At 51.2% G+C, this 14,336-nt stretch overlaps 1 long non-coding RNA gene across 1 annotated transcript; it reads left to right on the top strand.

The window, feature by feature from the left end:
* Nucleotides 1-1,130: 1,130 nt before the first annotated feature.
* On the top strand, nt 1,131-13,998 carry LOC122663842. The gene is made up of 2 exons (XR_006333232.1): nt 1,131-1,307; nt 13,912-13,998. It is a non-coding gene; the product is annotated as an uncharacterized LOC122663842 (long non-coding RNA).
* The last annotated feature ends 338 nt before the right edge of the window (nt 13,999-14,336 follow it).

Below are 14,336 nucleotides of genomic sequence, written 5' to 3'. Positions count from 1 at the left end.
AGCACTCATCACTCAAGTGGGTAATCGATAGATCTACCTATGGTTCAAGAAAACCACTCGAGATCACTCACAATGGCTCAAAAGGAAGCAAAACAGCTAGAAAACCAAGATTGGAGGGTCTCCTTCCCCAATTTCTCCATGAAGATGGGGGAGGGGGACAATCCTATTTATAGGGGATGACCCACCCGTCATGGTGCCATGGTGGGCCATGGAAGGGGTTTCCATAATGCCGTGGTGGGTTACCATGACACCGTTGTCTGAGCATGACATCACTAGGAAATTTTGGGCTTTTCTAGGCCAGTTTGGGCCTATTTTGGACTTTTTCTGGGTTTCTCAGGGGGTATGGGTGCGATGTTCTCCATCCGTGTCTTGTTATCATCATTACCAAGGGTGGTGGGAAAATTCCAGTGTCTACACTATGTATGATTCTGAGACCGTGGCGCCATGATAGGATTATCGAGGCTTGTTGGGTGACTGATGGCGCATTTCGAGACTGACATTCTTCCTTTTGCAACTACGGTTTGTATCGCTGGGTGACCGAGGATAATTTTGAGATCAGGAATACTGCCTATTATGTTGCAGTAACACTATTGGCCATTGACTTAGTTTTGTTGTTAGAAGGATAATAAAATGAATTCATACACCACATCATGGACTATTCGTGACTGTTTGCATGCCCCAATCTCCTCATTGAGATTAGTGAAGCTCACACCATGTGCGTGCCCTTTTTAGATGATGATGCAAGTGTTGTTGTGTTGATGAGCACTAACACTTCTCCCTCCATTGCTGAGTGTGATGGAAAATGGTGGATTCCAGAGTCCAAGGAGCATAATGCAAGTTGTGCGTGGCCGTCTACTGTATCTTTTTAACCAAAATGAGAAAATAAAAAACGTTGCCTTGGTGTAAGTAAAGACAACTTACATTCTGAACTTCATTCTATTTTTGGGATGGAAGAGTAAATGTGCCTTGTAGTAAGGATAACTAACAGGTTAACTCCATTCTATTTTTGAGATGAGAGAGTAAATGTCATTTAATGCATAGTAATTAGTACACATTTCCAGACCATTTATACAGCTACCTCTTGCTTGGACTGCTGCACTAAGTCTTTAGGCTCTCGCGGATCATGGTTGGCCTAAAGGATCCCAAGATGGAAACTATTTTTGTTCACTTAATGATATATTTGGTGTTGTGCAAGAATGGAGTGGAAGGAGATGGAAGGCTTTCTAGAAAACATGAAGATAAAGACCTGGATTTGGAGATGCAACTCAAGCTTCTTAACAAGCCAGCAGTGAAGTCCATCAAGGTATGTCCTTGCAAAGGATTTCAACTTATGTTGTTCTAAACCTGTCTTTAAATGGATAATTTGGTGTAACCAAGGGTGGTGACAATAAGTCATTAACATCCTATTGGGCACACAAGAGACAAAACCCATTCCCATTCCTATATAAGACAAAACAAATTAATGATGATAATTTTTTCATTACCCAAAATACCCCTTATCGTAGAGGTTCTGAGCCGACGGAAATCCGTCAGGCTCGGTGTAAAAAAACAAAGTTACACCAAGCAAGGCCTGTCTTTAAATTATCTCTTTTTTTTTTTTCCTCCATAGTTCCAAACTGGGTTGTACACATTTTTGCTAAATGAATCACATAGCTAAGTGATGAGGCATAAAACACCCCGCCTGTCAGAGGCGGCCATGTGGCCGACCTGACCGCTGGCCGGGAACCGATTTGGGCCGAGCAGGAGATTGGGCTGACCCCATCTCCGATAAGTCACCCGACGAGGCCAAACTCGAGCGAGCTAGCCGGTGGTCGAGGCCGAGCCCCTACAGGTCAGCCATAGACTCCTAGCCGAACTCATGGCCGAGACCAACCTCCCGGGCCGAGCTCCCTTGCCGACCTCCTCTGCCGACCCCCGGAGCCGACCTCCGAGGCCGAGCCCTCTTCCATTGAGGCTCCCATAGTACCCCACCGAGGATCTCTGGGCCACGTCAACACATCCCGAGAATCATGGGATAGGGATCGAGCCACGATCCCCGCGCATCACGGAATCGTACTCTACATGGACTCTTACCTTAATAAGAGTCCGACCCCGAAAATAACTCTCCACTCCGCTCTACGCGAGAGAACCTTTCGAAAGAAGGACTCCTACCATACTAGGACTCTGCCAACCGTCTCGTCTCCTCCTCACTCTATAAATACCCAGGTATGGAGTACCATTCATCATCTTGCTTTTTACTACGCAGTTACGCTGTCGCGCTGGAGACCTGACTTGAGCATCGGAGAGTCCTAGGCCGGAGCCACACTTGTGCTCATTGCTTGGTTTTTGCAGGTTCATCCACGGACGAACCAAGTACCGAAGGTTTTCACACGCAACAGATTTGGCGTCGTCTGTGGGAACGACATCAGCAAGTTGTTGTCATTTCTACCAACCTCAAGAGCAGCAACAATGGTGCACACGAGGTCAGGGCAACATGGCTCAACTTCCCGCACGGAGGAGCCGCAACCTGTTGTGTAGACGAGGCGATCACCGCCCCCCGAAGCCTCTCGGCAGGGGATAAATAGAAGACCCCCTAGGGCAGGTGGTGCGCAGCCCATCACGGGCACCAATCCCCCGCCAGAGAGTGGGAATGGGGGAGGTGCGCTAACCACGGCCGCGGCTAGCCGGGTACAGGCCGAGCCAAGCTTGGACGGGATGGGCCTACCAGCACCGCCACCCTTGTCAGAGAGTTTGGATCCTGAAGCCCCGGTAAATAATCGACAGGTTATGGATTTGCAGCTGCAGATGCTCCACACCAATGAGATGTTGCGCACCTTCATGAACCAGATGGCCCGAGGCGGGCTGATGGGCTAGCCGCTGGAGGCGCCCCCTCTAGCTCCAGTGCGCGCAGAAAGAAGCTTGCAGCAAAATGGTGGCCGACGTAGAGCCGAGCCGAGTCGAGCTGCGTCCTCACACCCGTCTCGTCAGAAGACTCCACCTCTGCGCCCTAGTAGAGGCGCTCGGCGGGTTGAACAAGAGCATCACCAAAGCCCGCGAACAGGGCAGGAAATCGAACCGGCAGGCTTGGTAGCGAGGAGACCGGTATTTTCTGGACGGATCGGAGAGGACGAACAGTCGAGGAGAGTTCGAGAACAAAGGAAAGACCCGATTGAAAGGCGCGCCCTGAGGCAAGGAGAAGGATCTCGTCATACTCCCCGGCGTCAAAGCTCACCTCCCCGAGAAGAACAACAGGGGAGCCCGCGGGGGTCCAACTTCCAGGAAAAAAAAAGAACAAGGAAGGATGGTGAGGACCGAGCTGACCAGAATGGCTGACTACAACGGGACGACCGACCCTATCGACCCCGGGCCGAGGAGCCAGTTGGCCGAGCACCTAAAACCGAGCTGGAGAAGCGGCTACGAGACTTGGCGGACCAAGTGGAGGGGTTGAAGAAATAGGCGACCCCGGACGCCTACTCTTTGGTCGGGCGTCACCCGTATCCTCCCGAGATCATGACCGCGCCGCTACCAAACAGGTTCAAACCTCCCCCGTTTGACCGATACGACGGGACGACCGATCCGATAGATCACATCAACTACTTTAATGCGATGATGACCATGTACGGGGGAACCGAGATCGTTTCTTGCCGAGCTTTCCCTGCATCCCTCAAGGGCGGGGCGACCTCATGGTTCTCCTGGTTGCCGCCAAACTCCATAAAAAGCTTCGCTCAACTCTGCCAAGCCTTTGTCACGCGCTTCCAGAGTAGTATAAAACACAAGGAGACAACGGTCAACCTCCTCAGCGTGAAGCAAAGGTCTGACGAGTCTATCCGAGCATTCGTCTCCCGCTTCAACAAGGAATCCTTAGACATCAAGGATTTGGATGAGGCCACGACCCATACGGCCATGAGCAACGGATTGGCCGACATGGACCTTATCAAGGACTTGGCCCCGAAGCCGACAAGAAACCTGGCCGAGCTCTTGGAGAGGTGCAACGAGTTCACAAATATGGCCGAGGTCCTCCAAGCCCGGAAGGGCAACGAAGGCCGTACCGACAAGAAAAGGCCGACAACAGATGACCGCAGGGAAGAGAAAAGACCAAGGACAGATCGCCGAGCTGACAGGTCGGATCGAGCTCGGAGCCCCGACTATACTCCATTGAATGCCTCTCGCAAGGAGATCTTGATGCAAATACAAGATGGGGGGTACATCCGTCGACCCTGACCGATGCAAGCGGGGTCATCTCGGAATCCCAACAAATATTGCCAGTTCCATAAAGACACCGGTCATGACACCGAGGATTGTTATTAGCTAAAAAGAGAAATCGAAGAGCTGATAAAAGCGGGCCACTTGAAGCGATATATCAAAGGAGGCCGAGAAGATCGTGGAGGTCGGCGGCCTGAAGACCGAGATCAAAGAAGAGCCGAGCCTAGGGCCGAAAATAGGCGAGTTGAACGAGACGATGACAAAGTCCGAGCCGAGAAGAAGGAGGATGGATCCGGGCCGAGCAATGACAAAGGAGCCCCCATATACACTATCCTCGGAGGGCCCGGGCAAGAGACCACTCGAAGGGCTAAGGCAAACGCGCACTTCGTCGGAGTGGCCGAGATGCCCGCCAAGAAACTCAAGCTGGCGGTGACGATCTCCTTCATCGAAGCCGACCTCGAAGGTATAAGTTTACCTCATGATGATGCTTTAGTGGTGTAGGTAGAAATTGCGAACAGACCCGTCCACCGTGTATTGGTCGATACCGGCGCATCCGTGGACCTTATGTCACTAGAAGCGTACCGATAATTTGGCTTCGGCGATGAAGCGCTCAAGCCAGAAGGCACCTCGCTTCACGGGTTCTCGGGAGCTGTAGCGACCATCAAAGGCTCGATCGACCTGCTGGTCACAATTGGGCAAGCTCCATGCCAGACGACGATCCAAGTCAAATCATGGTGGTACGGTCGGTAGTGGCTTTCAACGCCATACTCGGCCATCCTTCATTGACCGCCCTCCAAGCCATCATCTCCCCGACGCACTTGAAGATGAAGTTCCCCAACGAGAACAGTGTCGGCGAGGTCCGAGGCGACCAGAAGAAGGCACGGGAGTGCTACGCTACTTTCGTCAAGCAAAACAAGGGTAATGTTCGAGGAATGGCCATGTGCGTCAAGCATCTCCCCGAGGATCAGCGGGATGAGCTTATCGAGAGAAGAGGACGACCCGTGGAAGACCTGACCCCACTTCGTCTCAGCGAAGATGACCCAGCCAAGGTGGTCCAGCTCGGATCACTACTAAATGAAGATCAAAGGAATCGACTCGGAGTTTTCTTAAAAGCGAACGCCGATGTCTTCGCCTGGTCGGCCGCTGACATATCGGGCATACCCAGGCATATAGCTGAGCACCGACTACATGTAGATCCGGGTCAAAAACCAATCCGGCAGAAGAGAAGGAACTACGCACTTGATTGACAAACTGCAATCAAAGAAGAGGTGGAGAAGCTTCGCCGATCAGGATTCATCCGAGAAGAAAAATTCCCGACCTGGTTGGCTAACGTCGTCATGGTCCCTAAACCGAACGGGAAATGGAGAATGTGTGTCGATTACACCGATTTGAACAAGGCTTGTCCAAAAGATGAGTACCCACTACCTCGGATCGACCTCTTGATCGACGCCATGGCAGATCACGAGATGCTGAGTTTCATGGACGCGTACTCCGGCTACAACCAAATCATGATGCATGAGGAGGACGAGTCATACACGGCATTCCGAACTGACCAAGAAAATTTCTGCTACAAGGTCATGCCGTTCGGATTGAAGAATGCCAGAGCAACATACCAGCGCCTCGTAAACTATATATTCCGCGGGCAGATCGAAAGGAACATGGAAGTCTACGTAGACGACATGTTGGTGAAAAGTTTGAAGGCCGAACATCACTTAGCCGACCTGGAAGAAGCCTTTGGCGTATTAAGGAAGAATCAAATGAAGCTAAATCCCGCCAAGTATGCATTCGGCGTGACCTCGGGAAAGTTCCTCGGCTTCATGATCTCTGTCAGAGGCATCGAAGCCAATCCGGCAAAAATCAGAGCCATCCAAGAGATGAGCCCTCCAAGGACGATCCGAGAAATACAGAGGCTAAATGGACGTGTGGCGGCGCTGACACGATTCATGTCGAGATCGGGCGACAAGTGCCTACCATTCTTTAAAGCCTTGAAGAATATCCGAAACCCAAAGGACTTCATTTGGTCGGACGAATGTCAGGAAGCTTTTGAAAAGCTAAAGAAATACTTGGAGAACCCGCCTCTTCTCAGCCGACCCGAACCAAAAGAGGAGCTTCAAGTCTACCTAGCCGCTACCCCTGTAGCGGTCAGTGCGGTGTTGATCAGGGAAGAGAGTCGAACTCAAAGGCCGATATACTACATCAGCCACATTCTTGTCGATGCCGAGACAAGGTACTCCGGGTTCGAGAAAGTAGCATTCGCTCTTTTTACGGCGGCAAGGAAGCTAAGGCCGTATTTCCAAGCTCATCCGATCGCGGTACTAACCGACCAGCCACTCAAGAAGATATTACACAAACCCGACGTGTCGGGACGGCTGATTACCTGGGCGGTTGAGCTAAGTGAATACGATATAAGCTATCATCCGAGGACGGCGATAAAAGGACAGGCCCTTGTTGACTTCATCGTCGAATGCACAGGGCCCGACCTTGAGGTCGGAGAAGAAGAGACAGTAGAAGGGGTCGGGGCTACGGCCGACCCGACTTGGACCATGAATGTCGACGGCTCAAGCAACTCCGGAGGAAGCAGGGCCGGCCTAATACTTGTAAGCCCCGAAGGGTTTCTGATCCAATATACCCTGAGGTTCAAGTTTCCCGCCTCGAACAACGAGGCTGAGTATGAAGCCCTCCTAGCTGGACTTCGAGTCAGCAAGGCAATGGGCATAAAGCGGTTAAAGGCAAGAGGAGACTCCCAACTCGTGGTCAACCAGGTCAACGGAGACTATGAGGCGAAAGACGAAAGGATGATAGCTTACCTGAGCCGAGCCCGAGATCTGATTTCCGAACTCGAGCACTTCGAGATGACTCGAATACCAAGAAAGGAGAATGCCGCAGCTGACTCCTTGTCCAGGCTGGCCGAGACCGACCTCCAATATCTGAGCCGGTCAGTATACATAGAAATATTGGAGAAGCCCTCCTTACAAGAAGAAAGCGTAAAGCACATTGAAGAGGATGGGCCGACCTGGTTGGACCCCATTGTCAACTACTTGGAGAATAACCTGCTCCCGGGGAACCGAGATGAAGCAAGGAAGGTCAAGATCCGAGCTTCCAAGTACTCGATGATCGACGGAGTGCTCTATAAAAGAGCAATCTCGGCCCCCCTTCTTCGATGCCTGGGACCAAAGGGGGCCGAGTATGCATTGGCCGAGGTGCATGAGGGAATATGCGGGAGTCACATGGGTGGCCGAGCTCTTGCATACAAGATACTTCGACAGGGATTCTATTGGCCAAGAATGCAAGAAGAGGCCATGAGGTACGTGAAGATGTGCGAGAAGTGCCAACTGTTCGCACCAATCCCAAGCGGACCAGCAACAAAGCTAACCTCAATGCTGAGCCCAATCCCATTTGCTATGTGGGGAATGGACATTCTCGGAGATTTCACCCCGGCATCGGGAAACAGAAAGTACGTGGTAGTAGCGATCAATTACTTCACCAAGTGGGTCGAGGCTGAGCCCCTTGCCACACTGAGAAGAACATGGAGAAATTCTTCCGGGATAAGGTCATCTACCGGTTCGGGCTACCGAAAGTTCTCATCACTGATAATGGCACGCAATTCAACAACCCGGCCTTCCGAGAGTTCTGCGAGCACTTCTACATTGACTTCCGACCCATCTCGGTAGCTCATCCACAAGCAAATGGCCAAGTAGAAGTGTCCAACCGAACATTACTCGCCGGCATTAAGAGAAGGTTAGATGAGGCCAAAGGGAGATGGGTGGAAGAATTCCCAAGTGTCCTATGGGCATATCAAACGACTGTAAGAACTCCAACCGGGGAGAGTCCTTTTCGCCTCGCTTATGGGACAGAAGCCCTCGCCCCGGTTGAAGTTATGGCTTCATCGTACCGAGTGCTCAGCTTCGATGAGAAGACCTATGAAGATGGGCTGAGAGCCAACCTTGACTTCCTCGATGAAGTCCGAGAAAAAGCCCTACTCCAGAACGCGGCGTACCAACAGAAGACGGCAAAGTACTATGACTCAAGAGTAAAAGAGCGACACTTCCGTCAAGGGGACCTTGTTCTCAGAAAACTCAGCGCATCCCAGCCGAGGCAACAAGGAAAATTAGCACCAAAATGGGAAGGCCCGTACATAGTCTCCAAGCAAATTTGCCCTGGCACGTATCGCTTGCAGACTCCGGGGGGCAAGAAGGTACCGAGACCATGGAACTCGGAAAATTTGAAGAAAGTTTTTTCAATAATTGAGCATGCTTGTATTCGGCTTCAGTTCTGACATTTGATTCAATAAAGTCTTTCTCCACCACTTAACATATTTGCAAGCTCCTAAGTCAAAGTCGTAAGACCGGTCCTCATAGACCTGGCCGACATCAAAGACCGACCCTCATAGGTCGGCAACAAAGTCGTAAGACCGGTCCTCATAGACCTGGCCGACCTCTCAAGACCGACCCTCATAGGTCGGCAACAAAGTCGTAAGACCGGTCCTCATAGACCTGGCCGACATCAAAGACCGACCCTCATAGGTCGGCAGCCAAGTCGTAAGACCGGTCCTCATAGACCTGGCCGACCTCTTAAGACCGACCCTCATAGGTCGGCAGCCAAGTCATTAGACCGGTCCTCATAGACCTGGCCGACCTCTCAAGACCGACCCTCATAGGTCGCCAGCAAAGTCGTAAGACCGGTCCTCATAGACCCGGCCGACCTCAAAGACCGACCCTCCTAGGTCGGCAGCCAAGTCGAAAGACCGGTCCTCATAGACCTGGCCGACCTCTCAAGAGCGGACATCCCTATTTGGCCGAGCCTAACAAAGTACAAAACTAAGCTAAGGCATTAGGCTCGGCCAGGAAGGATACTCGGCCACGCGTCAGCTTATATGATAACCTCTCCAATCGGACCGAAGGGAACGGCGAATTAACCAACCAAGGCGAGGATCCCATTGACCTCGGGCATGGCGTGGCCGAGCCGCCGACCACATGTGGCATGGGTTAAAAAAAAAAAAAAAGAGACGAGTTCCTAAGCTCGGCTAGCGAAACGACTTGGCAGTTTGGTCACAAATAGAATAGAATATACAAAGAAAAGAAGGCTAAGAGCGCCGAGTTAAAATACTTAGACAAATTCTGGCAAAAATAAGTTGTTTCATTCATTATAAGCTGACTGATCGGCACGGTTACAAAATGGGCAGTCCGGCCCCCAAAAAAAAAAAAAAAAAAAAATTACATCTCGGTGTGCTTGGCGTTGGACTTAGAGGCGACCTCGGAAGTGTCCACAGCAATAGGCTCGGCAGCAGGGTCTTGTGGTCCAGCTCCTAGAGGGAAGACGTCGACCGGAGGAGGTGCCTCAAGGGGCAGAGCCTGGGTGACCTCGGCTCCCTCCTCATCTCCCATCTCCCCGATGAAGGTAGTCGCATCATCATCAAAATGGGAGAGATTGAGATCAGGGTATGCCGCTTTGATCTCGGCCAAAAGCTCAGCTCGGCCTACCTCAAAACCTTCGGCGTAGGGAGGTTTCCTGATCTCATGGCAGACATCGGCGTACTCCTCCGATTGAAGATAGTCGCTGACTGCCTCGCTCCGAGCCGTGGCCAGATCTTCCTTGGCCTTCTCCTTCACCTAGGCAAGCTGAGCCTGCAGAGCCCGGACCTTCTCTCTCTGCCTGACCACCTCGGCCTAAGAGCTCTCCACTTTGGCTTCAGCAGCAGTGAGCTTCTCTTGGGTCTCCCGATGCCTCTGAACGGCATCCTGGGCATCCTGATAAGCCTTCTTGCACTGGACGTCCAAGGAATAGTTCTCGGTCAGGAGCCGCTCGAAGCGGAGCATGGTCTCCACTGCCTTGGCGAAGCCCTACAAAAAAGCATGAGAACAAAAATCAAGACAAACTACACAGATCATATCTAATTACAAAAGCCGACAAGGAAACTTACCATATTGAAATCTTGAAATAGAGTGGAGAGGAGCTCGGGGTCAGACAGCGCCTCGAGCTTCTCCTTGTCGGCTGGAAGCTGACCTGCATCCAGCCATTCTTTGGCGTGAGCGGCCGACGTCAAAGCTGAGTCCCCCAGGAAGAGACGCCAGGTCGGCCTCACAGGAACGTTGTTGACCGAGGCCCTCCCCAAGATGTATCGGGAGATGTCGGTGGGAGAAGCCACGGGCAGAAGGCCACCACTCGTCAGATTGACCGAGAGCTTCTGACGTTTAATGTCTCTCGACGGGCTCCTCTCGCCTTTTCAGCCTTTCCCCTTCCTCGGAGACCCGGCTGGGCCCGTGTTCTTCTCGGCCTCAAGGCCGACCACAGCATCCGATGGCCCCGGCATCACGGCCTTGCCCTTGGGGGCCTTGGAGGACTCGCCCCGGGGCTTCTTCTCTGCATTTTTCTTCTTTCAATCCGCAATGGTCTCGGCCCTTAGCCGAGCTGTATCCATAGGGGGAATGTGGCCGACCACTGCAAAGAAACCGAGAAAATCAAAAATAAGTCAAAAAAGGAAAAGAAAACCAAGTAATAGGGTCAGCTCGGACAACGGAGACGGGCTCGGCTCGGGCTCCTACCAGGGGTCATATGCCACCTCTGAAGAAACCCCTCGTCCTGAAGCTGGAGGACATCGAAGGGCGGACGCTGGAGGATCAGGTCGAGTGAGGTCATCTCGTTCTCGGTCAGGGGTAGTACCCTATTGATGTAGTTCAGGTTCATCTCCTTCCACTCGGTTAGGAGAGGGCTGTTGGGAATGGAAGCGAAGAAAAAATGAGGCTTCCAATACTTATTGAAGGTCGGCGTGCCGACCAGAAATTTGTGGCTACCAAGAGCCGCACTCTTTCCTGATCGGCGGCAGAAGTAGTACCACCCCTTCTCGGGAGACTTCTTCAAGAAGAAGAGCCGAGAAAAAAGTGCCACGCTCGCACCTCAGCCCATCTCGCAGAACAAGGCGTAGAAGCCGTACACGGCCAGCCAAGAGTTCGACACCAGCTGACCAGGAGACAGATGGAAGTGGTCCAAGATCTGGTCCACCAGGCTGAGAACGGGGAGCCTGAACGCATACTTGAAGGGCGTCTCGTACAGAGCCACCTCGCCGGGCCTGATGAAGCAGGCCATCTCCCCGGGGTTAGGAACTCGGAGCTGAATGTCCTCGGGGATGGCATAGGTCGTCCTCAGATAGTCGAGGTCGGCCTCCATGATCGTGCTCAGAACAGTGCCGACACTGCCTTCCTCGGGCTCAGGGGCGCCAGCAGACGAGCTGACCGAGCCAACCCCCACCTCGGACGAATCTCCCTCACTTGAGTCCTCATCGGATGAGGACGACCCAGAGTTCTCGGCTCGGTCTGCGGTGATGGATTGGGCCGCGTGGTCAAACTCCAGGCATAACGGAAGCTCGGCCACCTCTGTCTGACGAAGCTCCACCACATCGGGCTCATCCGAGGTCGAGCCCAACCGGTCTATGGTGGGAGAACGAGCGGGGAGCTCTCGGCTCGGACTCGCGCCCTCCGCCGCCCTGGCGAACAGCTCGCCCATGGGACTACTACCAACTGACATACTGGGCGGAGAAGACTTACTGGTAAAGAAGAGCTGAGCGCGAACGAAGCAACGACCAAGTCGATCACGAACGAAGCAACGGCGGAGTCGATCGCGAGCAAATAAATGCCGAGATCTACCGAGCTGAAGGATCCAAGCTTGCCGAGAAGTCAATAACTTAAAGCAGTGAGGAATGAATAGTTAGGAGTCGCCTATTTATAATCCTTGGGTTTTACTGATCCAACGGCCGACCAGAGCTCAGCATGATCCAACGGCCCAGATCAAAGGACATTTCGAATTCCCGAGCCTGCCATAATGACTCTGCTGATGTGGCACTGACACCCAACCGTCAGGTCGTGCAACGTCAAATCCGCAGCAATAAATAGGCTCGGCTCAACCGCAAGAATCTCCCAGATAAACGACTAGGAAACTTCACTCATCAGTGCCGAGCCGACCCCTGATGAGTGGGGGGGCCTGTGATGAGGCATAAAACACCCCGCCTGTCAGAGGCGGCCACGTGGCCGACCCGACCGCTGGCTAGGAACCGATTTGGGCCGAGCAGGAGATTGGGCTGACCCCATCTCCGATAAGTCACCCGACGAGGCCAGACTCGAGCGAGCTAGCCGGTGGTCGAGGCCGAGCCCCTACAGGTCAGCCATAGACTCCTAGCCGAACTCATGGCCGAGACCAACCTCCCAGGCCGAGCTCCCTTGCCGACCTCCTCTGCCGACCCCCGGAGCCGACCTCCGAGGCCGAGCCCTCTTCCATTGAGGCTCCCATAGCACCCCACCGAGGAACTCTGGGCCACGTCAACACATCCTGAGAATCATGGGATAGGGATCGAGCCACGATCCCCGTGCATCACGGAATCGCACTCTACATGGACTCTTATCTTAATAAGAGTCCGACCCCGAAAATAACTCTCCACTCCGCTCTACGCGAGAGAACCTTCCGAAAGAAGGACTCCTACCATACTAGGACTCTGCCAACCGTCTCGTCTCCTCCTCACTCTATAAATACCCAGGTATGGAGTACCATTCATCATCTTGCTTTTTACTACGCAGTTACGCTGTCGCGCTGGAGACCTGACTTGAGCATCGGAGAGTCCTAGGCCAGAGCCACACCGGCCCTCTTGTGCTCATTGCTTGGTTTTTGCAGCTTCATCCACGGACGAACCAAGTACCGAAGGTTTTCACACGCAACACTAAGAGATCTAAAAGTTGGAGATCATGATGGTTCATGGTTTCAAAACTCGAAATCGAATAATTGATTCAAATCAGAATCGACCATTCTTGATCCCTATTACGTTCGATTCTTGCAACCCTCTTTTGAATTGCTCATGAATACTCTTCGATCCTCATTTTTTGATATTTTCCTTGTCTTTAGTGATTGACATATCAGAAAATCAAGAAACTTTCCTTTTGTAGAAAATCTTAGTGTTTGGACTACAAAAAATTAAAAAATCATGTATTTTGGGAAATCCTTACTTCCTCTTCACGGTCCCAATTTCCAGGGCTCAAGCCAATTCATGCCGATTCCGACCTGAATCCAATCAGAATCAATGGAAGCCAATTATGGGTTTTAAACCTTGTGATGGCTATCTGGTTCTATAAAGCCGAGTTTGGAATTGATGTTAGGGCTATCCTCAATTTGGTTTTGGACTCTGAGTAATTCTAGGGTTGAGCCAGATACTTGTGATCCCTATACTTTGTAGAATTGATCTTGAATTCTATTGTTGAACAGATCTAACCATATCTTTTGACTCAAGCATCTGACTCAACCCTAGAATTTCTCATATAGGGTGGATTCAATGCCATTTTGAATCCCTTTTTTTTTTTTTCTTTTTCAATTTTGGTTCTGTTTTTTATTTTTCCAATTCAACATCTCAGTTTGGTTCGGTCTTAGAAGAAATACAAACAAAAAATAAGACGGTTCTGTTTTCTTTTCTTGTATACAGCACCGCGGTTTGGTCCGGTCGTAAACATTTCAAAGCCAGAATTGAAGCAAATGCTGAGCTAGCTTGGCCAGTGACAGCTCACAACTGTAATGATCCGTGGCCTGAACTGGGATGGTTTACCAATGGTGCTTGGACCATGTGGTGGTGGATTCCATTTTCAAATAAACACAATGTTCCAGACTCCAGAGTCAGTGAAGCTTATAGTGTGACCTGATCAAAACACTTTCCTTCGCTACCTGAAAACAAGAAATTTGCATGCATGTTCTGTGCAGACTAAATATGGAGATATTTATGATTGTGTGGATATCAAGAAGCAACCAGCATTTGATCACCCCTTACTCAGAAATCATACCATTCAGGTATCATGTTTGATTCTCTTATAATCCATTTGCCATTATTTCTGTTTGATTCATCAAATTAGATATCTTCATTACTTACTTTGATAGTCCTCTTCAATAATATGTCTTCCTGGTTGGTTCATGAAATCTCCCTTGTTGTTTGTTGTATGCGTGTTTAATAAGTGCATTCTGGCTTCCAAGTTTTGAGGCTTTTTGTTAGAGCAATTAGCGTTCCAGTGTTATTCAGCTGTAGCCTCTCTGCTCTGTTTTGTTAGAAGTTTCCTAATGTGTCCGGTTGCTCACCAGTATTAGCACACACCCTACTATTTTGTCTTAGGTTCAATAAGGAAATCTCTATA

Source organism: Telopea speciosissima, chromosome 6 (assembly GCF_018873765.1).
Source record: "Telopea speciosissima isolate NSW1024214 ecotype Mountain lineage chromosome 6, Tspe_v1, whole genome shotgun sequence".
Classification (NCBI taxonomy): Eukaryota; Viridiplantae; Streptophyta; class Magnoliopsida; order Proteales; family Proteaceae; genus Telopea; species Telopea speciosissima.
Note: the sequence above shows the minus strand (reverse complement) of the source record. Positions and strands in the feature narration are given on the sequence as shown.